This window comes from Cololabis saira, chromosome 11 (assembly GCF_033807715.1).
Source record: "Cololabis saira isolate AMF1-May2022 chromosome 11, fColSai1.1, whole genome shotgun sequence".
NCBI classification, from domain to species: Eukaryota; Metazoa; Chordata; class Actinopteri; order Beloniformes; family Belonidae; genus Cololabis; species Cololabis saira.
This window is the reverse complement of record NC_084597.1, coordinates 9,597,653-9,603,213: the sequence shown is the minus strand read 5'-3', so window position 1 is coordinate 9,603,213 and position 5,561 is coordinate 9,597,653. Positions and strand designations below refer to the sequence as shown.

Here is a 5,561-nt window from a genome sequence, read left to right as displayed (position 1 = left end):
TTCCTACAGTCTCCAAGAGCAGAATTGGAGGCAGACAGAGCCTTCAAATTTCAGACCCCTAACCTCTGGAATAATCTTCCAGTCTTGATCCGAGAGGCGGATACACTCTCTGTCTTTAAGAGTAAGCTTAATCGTCTTCTATGAAAAATCTTGCTTATCTCTGTTTTTCCTGTTGTGAAGCATCATACGATGACCTTTGTAATGATTTGACGCTATACAAATACATTGAATTGAATTGAATTGAATTGGCATGATGACATGCTCTCATGCTAGGTTGTGGGTCCTTGATGATACTTTTGCCACTTTTGCAAATGATGAATATTTGCTATCTGAGTCGTGCTGAATATTTCCACCAAGATCACTGATGCAGTCTCATTGCTCCATGGGTTGATGGTGGAGTTTCTAATGTGATGTTACTCTTCAGCCACCCAGCTGTTCAAGTTGGTCCACAAATACAGGCCAGAGACCAAGCAGGAGAAGAGGTAGAGGATGCTCGCTGGCGCTGCGCAGAAGGCTGCTGGAAAGGGAGACACTCCCACTATGGTGACTATCTCAAAACAAAAACTGACTTAGTCACCTGCGGTGGTCAGGAATGTCCTTTACACATATTCCAGTCCTATTAATTAGACTGTACAGACGTGGTTTGTCTTTGGTTGATGTTCCCATTTATTGCACAGACTTAGTTCATAAAAAAGGAACTTATATATCAAATGATGTTGCTGGCTTGAACACAAATCCTAGGTTATGGTAAGAACCATGTGGCTTCACCACCGCTCTGCTCTGACTGCTGATAATCACCAGCCTTTAGCACCTGTGAGTGCAGCTGCTGATTACCTGTGTGACTGACAGCATCAAAGTTAGCCCTCCCTCCTCTAGTGGCAAGACAAATAAATAAAAACTAAACTAAACACATACACAACAATTAAACTAGGAATTGGCTCCTACACACCGGCCCCATAATTGTATTGGTGCCACTTACAATTACATAATAACATAACTATCAAAAGGAGCCAAAAAGAGTGTATGTGTTCAACATCTTAAATCTTCTTTCTTCATTGGCCAATGCTGAGGCCTTATTCTTTTCAGTCCTCAACTACAGTACATGCTTCCATTAGCATGCAGAGCTTTGTGACAGGCCTTTCCACAAATCCAGTCTTGGCTTTAACTTGAACTGACCGGACTGCTCCTCTTCTATCTGGAAAGGTTCTGGTCACTTTGCCCATAAGCCATGAATTACGTGGATGGGTCCAGGATGATAACAATGTCATTAACAGCAAAGTTCCTTCGTGACTTTGTCCATATCTGTCCCTCTTGAAGCAGTGGAAGATATTCCCTCACCCACCATTTCCACAACAGATCAGAAAGATACTGGACCTGTTTCCATCTTCACTTGATGTACAGATCATGTTCCTCAAAAAGTCCAGGAGGAAGAAGTGGTTTGGATTTCAGTAGCAGAATGTAATTTGGTGTTAGTGCTTCCAAGTCATTAGGGTCGTCAGAAAGATGTGTGATGGGACGGCTGTTAAGAATGGCTTCAACTTCACAGAGAATGGTACAGAAACTCTCATCATCTAAGGTTTGCTGTCTGAGGTTGGAGTACAACACATTCCTTATGAGGGGAATGAGCCGCTTCCATTTTCCTCCATGATGAGATCCAGCAGGGGGTTGAATGTCCAATCAATTCCTTTCTGTACCAAATCACTCTGTATCTTGCTCTGGTCCAAGTTTTGGAGAGCTTTTCTTACTTCCATTGTCTGATCTGAGGTTGGAAATTTGTCCACGTCGACACATAAACCGACAAATGGCATTTATGCATGAATCACTATGAATAGGCCATCTCAAGATGCACCGCTCATCTTGTCGTGCATGTAAAAATCACTCCATATCTCTTGATTGGCTGCGGCCTCTTTTAACTTCAATTGGTCCGAAGTAATCCACTCCCACATTTGTAAATGGTGGCGAGTGTGGTAGGATTCTTTCAACTGGCAAATCAGCCATCTTTTGTTCTCCAACCTTCCCTTGAAGGCGGCGGCAAATGACACAGTCAGCAACGATTTTCCTGCAGGCTGAGTTTGCACCAGTAATCCAGTAAGTTTTTCTTAGAACAGAGAGCATGTGATTGCGTCCATCACGCCCCACTTGCCTGTGAATGTGTTGTAGGATAAGTTCAGATATGAGTATGACAGAATAATGGGATGTTTTACCTTTTCAGGCATAAGCATCATCCCACTCTTAACTGTCCATCTTGAAGTACAGGATCCAACCTGTAGATGTCACTGGTTTGCTGCACAGATGCTGCTCCCTTTTCCAAGAGAGAGATTTCTTTTTGAAATCTTTGTCGCTGACTGTAGTGAATATTGGCCATTTCTGCTTTGTGTAAATCATCTCAGGTCAGTGGCTGAACATTTACCTTTGATTTGTGGTTCTGCAGCATCCCTTTCTTGTCACATGACCTGCCTTGAGTTGATTTACCTTGGTTTCTTAGCTCTTGAAACACGTCTTTCAACTTCAAAAACCAGGAGACTGAAATTTTCAATTTGTTCCAATCTGAGAAATAGCTGAGAAGCTTGTTTGTAGCATTGGAAGCATCATCAACGACACAAGTGTTGACCATGATGTCTTGTTTGACCTCAGGATCCTCCAAAGTTGTAATATTGTAAACTGTTGTGCTGTCTGTCCAGTACACTGACTGGTCCAATTCCAGCTGAAGCTCTCTTTATCATTTTGTCCACTCGGACAGCCAATACAGCAGCTGTAAGTTCAAGTCTGGGTATTCTAGTTTGCTTCACTGGTACAACTCTGGACTTTCCAACCATGAAAGCAATGCTTACTTCCTTAGAGCTGTTTTCCAATCTCAAATAAGAAACTGTGCCACATCCATGTTCACTAGCATCTGAGAAATTATGCAGTTGTGCATGGTGTACTTGTCCAAAGCCCTTTGGTTTGATACATCCATCCACCTTTAGCAGTGACAGTTTGTGCAGGTTTGTCAGCCACTGTGACCATTCCTGTGAAAGATCTGGTGTTATCTTTTCTTCCCAACCAAGTTTTCTTTTGCACATTTCTTGTACATCTTCCAAAAAGTTAAACTTTCATCTCATCAGTCCACAGAGTATTTTCCCAAAAGTCTTGGGGATCATCAAGATGTTTTCTGGCAAAACAGAGACGAGCCTTTATGTTCTTTTTGCTCAGCAGTGGTTTTCGTCTTGGAACTCTGCCATGCAGGACTTTTTTGCCCCAGCTCTTTCTTATGGTGGAGTCATGAACAATGACCTTAATTTGGCAGGTGAGGCCTGCAGGTCTTTGGGTGTTGTTCTGGGGTCTTTTGTGACTCTTGGATGAGTCGTCGCTGCTCTTGGGGTCATTTTGGTCGGCCAGCCTCCTGGGAAAGTTCACCACTGTTCCATGTTTTCTCCATTTGTGGATAATTGCTCTAACTGTGGTTCGCTGGAGTCCCAAAGCTTTAGAAATGGCTTTGTATCCTTTTCCAGACTGATAGATCTCAATTTCTTTGTTTCTCATTTGTTCCTGAATGTCTTTGGATCGCATCATGATGTTTAGCTTTTGAGGATCTTTTGGTCTACTTCACTTTGTCAGGCAGGTCCTATGTGATTTCTTGATTGAGAACAGGTGTGGCAGTAATCAGGCCTGGGTGTGGCTAGAGAAATTGAACCCAGCTTTCCAAAGATGTGATAGACCACAGGTAATTTATGTTTTAACAGCGGGGGGGATCACTTTTTCACACAGGGCCATGTAGCTTTGGATTTTATTCCCCTTAATAATAAAAACTTTCACTTGAACACACTGCATTTTTGTTTACTTGTGTTATCTTTGTCTTATATTTAAATTTGTTTGATGATCTGAAACATTTAAGTGCGACAAACATGCAAAAAAAAAAGAAATCAGGAAGGGGGCAAACACTTTTTCACACAACTGGGGGGTATTCCAGGAAGCAGGTTTTGTGAAAATTCTGGGTTTCCCTCATCTCAGGGTTAACAAACTCAGAGTTTTAAGTTCCCGAAAGCGATGTAACTCAAACTCTGAGTCAGTTACTATGGCAACTGACCCTGTGAACCTAACCTGCTCGCTAGCAGGTTTTCTTCAATAAACCCTGAGTTTCTCTCTGTCTCCTCCGTCCTGCTGAGCCTGAAGCAGCTATCCGACATGGGGTGTCTTTTCCTCTGGAATTCAATTGACATCGAAGCCGAATTAATTCGCAATGCCTTACGTCAGGAGAGGAAGTTTAGACCAAGATTAGATATACTTTCATTCCCTGATGAGTACCTTACAGAACGTTTCCGTTTTTCGTCACACTCTATTATTTATCTGAACGACATTCTCCAGCCATATATATTTCCAACATTACAAACTGCGCATGTGCTCTCAGTTCAGAGCAAATTCTTTCTGTTGGCTGAGCAGAACTCAACTGTTAATCGGGATAAAGCCACTATACAGTACATTGAAATGGCCACTGAATATGTATGTATGCTGAATATATCAAATACGCACGTATTAACACTTCTAACTCGAGTGGCGTGAAGTATGTGGATCTTTTGTTGTCGCCAGTTGCCATGGTGAATCGTAGTATCAGGGCTCTATTGATGATGGCTTTTTATTTTCTTCATGCACGCGCTTAACTCAAGGTTAACAAACTCAGAGTTGATTGAACTAACTCATATCCGCTGTTCTGGAACCGAAAACTCTGAGTTTCCTATCTCAGGGTAAGTCAACTCAGAGTTCAGGTTTAGACTCAGAGTTTGTTGAACCTGCTTTTCTGGAATACCCCTCTGTACATCAGATTGAGAAAACAATCACACCTCCTATTAAAAGGGAAAGGAAGAAAATAAATAAATAACTTTAAAAATAAATACATAAATAGATAAATAAAGAATGAGGGAAAATAAATAAACGAATGAATGAAAAATGAGTACTTAAATAATAAATAAAGAAGAGAAATTAGAGACCATTTTAATTTTTTTTTAAAACTTTATTTAACAACAACAATGACAAACTCAGATGTAAACATAAGTACATCAGATTGAGAGAACAATCACACCTCCTATTAAATTGAGATAGCATAAAGGGAAAGGAAGAAAATAAATAAATAAAAAAGAATGAGGGAAAAATAAATTAACGAATGGATGAAAACCGAGTACATAAATAAGGAAGGAAAATCATATTGACAATTTTTTTAGATTTGTTTTTAAACTTTATTTAACAAAAACAATGACCAAATCAGATGTAAAAATAAGTACATTAGATCTAGAGAACAATCACCCCTACTATGAAATTGGGATTGCATAAAGGGAAAGGAATTAAAATAAAAAAATAACTATAAAAATAAAAATAAAAAATATTAAGAAAAAAAAATAAAAAAAAGAATGAGGGAAAAATAAACTAATGAAAAATGAGTACTTAAATAATAAATAGTGTAATGTAAAATGTGCTTTGTTCGTAAGACATTTGTAAAGTTTGATAATAATAACTAAAAACAGAAGCGTGACGTATTGAAGCTGCGACGGCTGGTCGCTTCTCTACGGCAGCCCTTGTGGTCCAAACTC

At 40.0% G+C, this 5,561-nt stretch overlaps 1 non-coding gene across 1 annotated transcript; it reads left to right on the top strand.

The window, feature by feature from the left end:
• The first annotated feature begins 306 nt into the window (after positions 1 to 306).
• LOC133455826 (small nucleolar RNA SNORD24) lies at positions 307 to 369 on the top strand. Its single transcript, XR_009783751.1, has one exon. It is a non-coding gene; the product is annotated as a small nucleolar RNA SNORD24 (small nucleolar RNA).
• Positions 370 to 5,561: the final 5,192 nt, after the last annotated feature.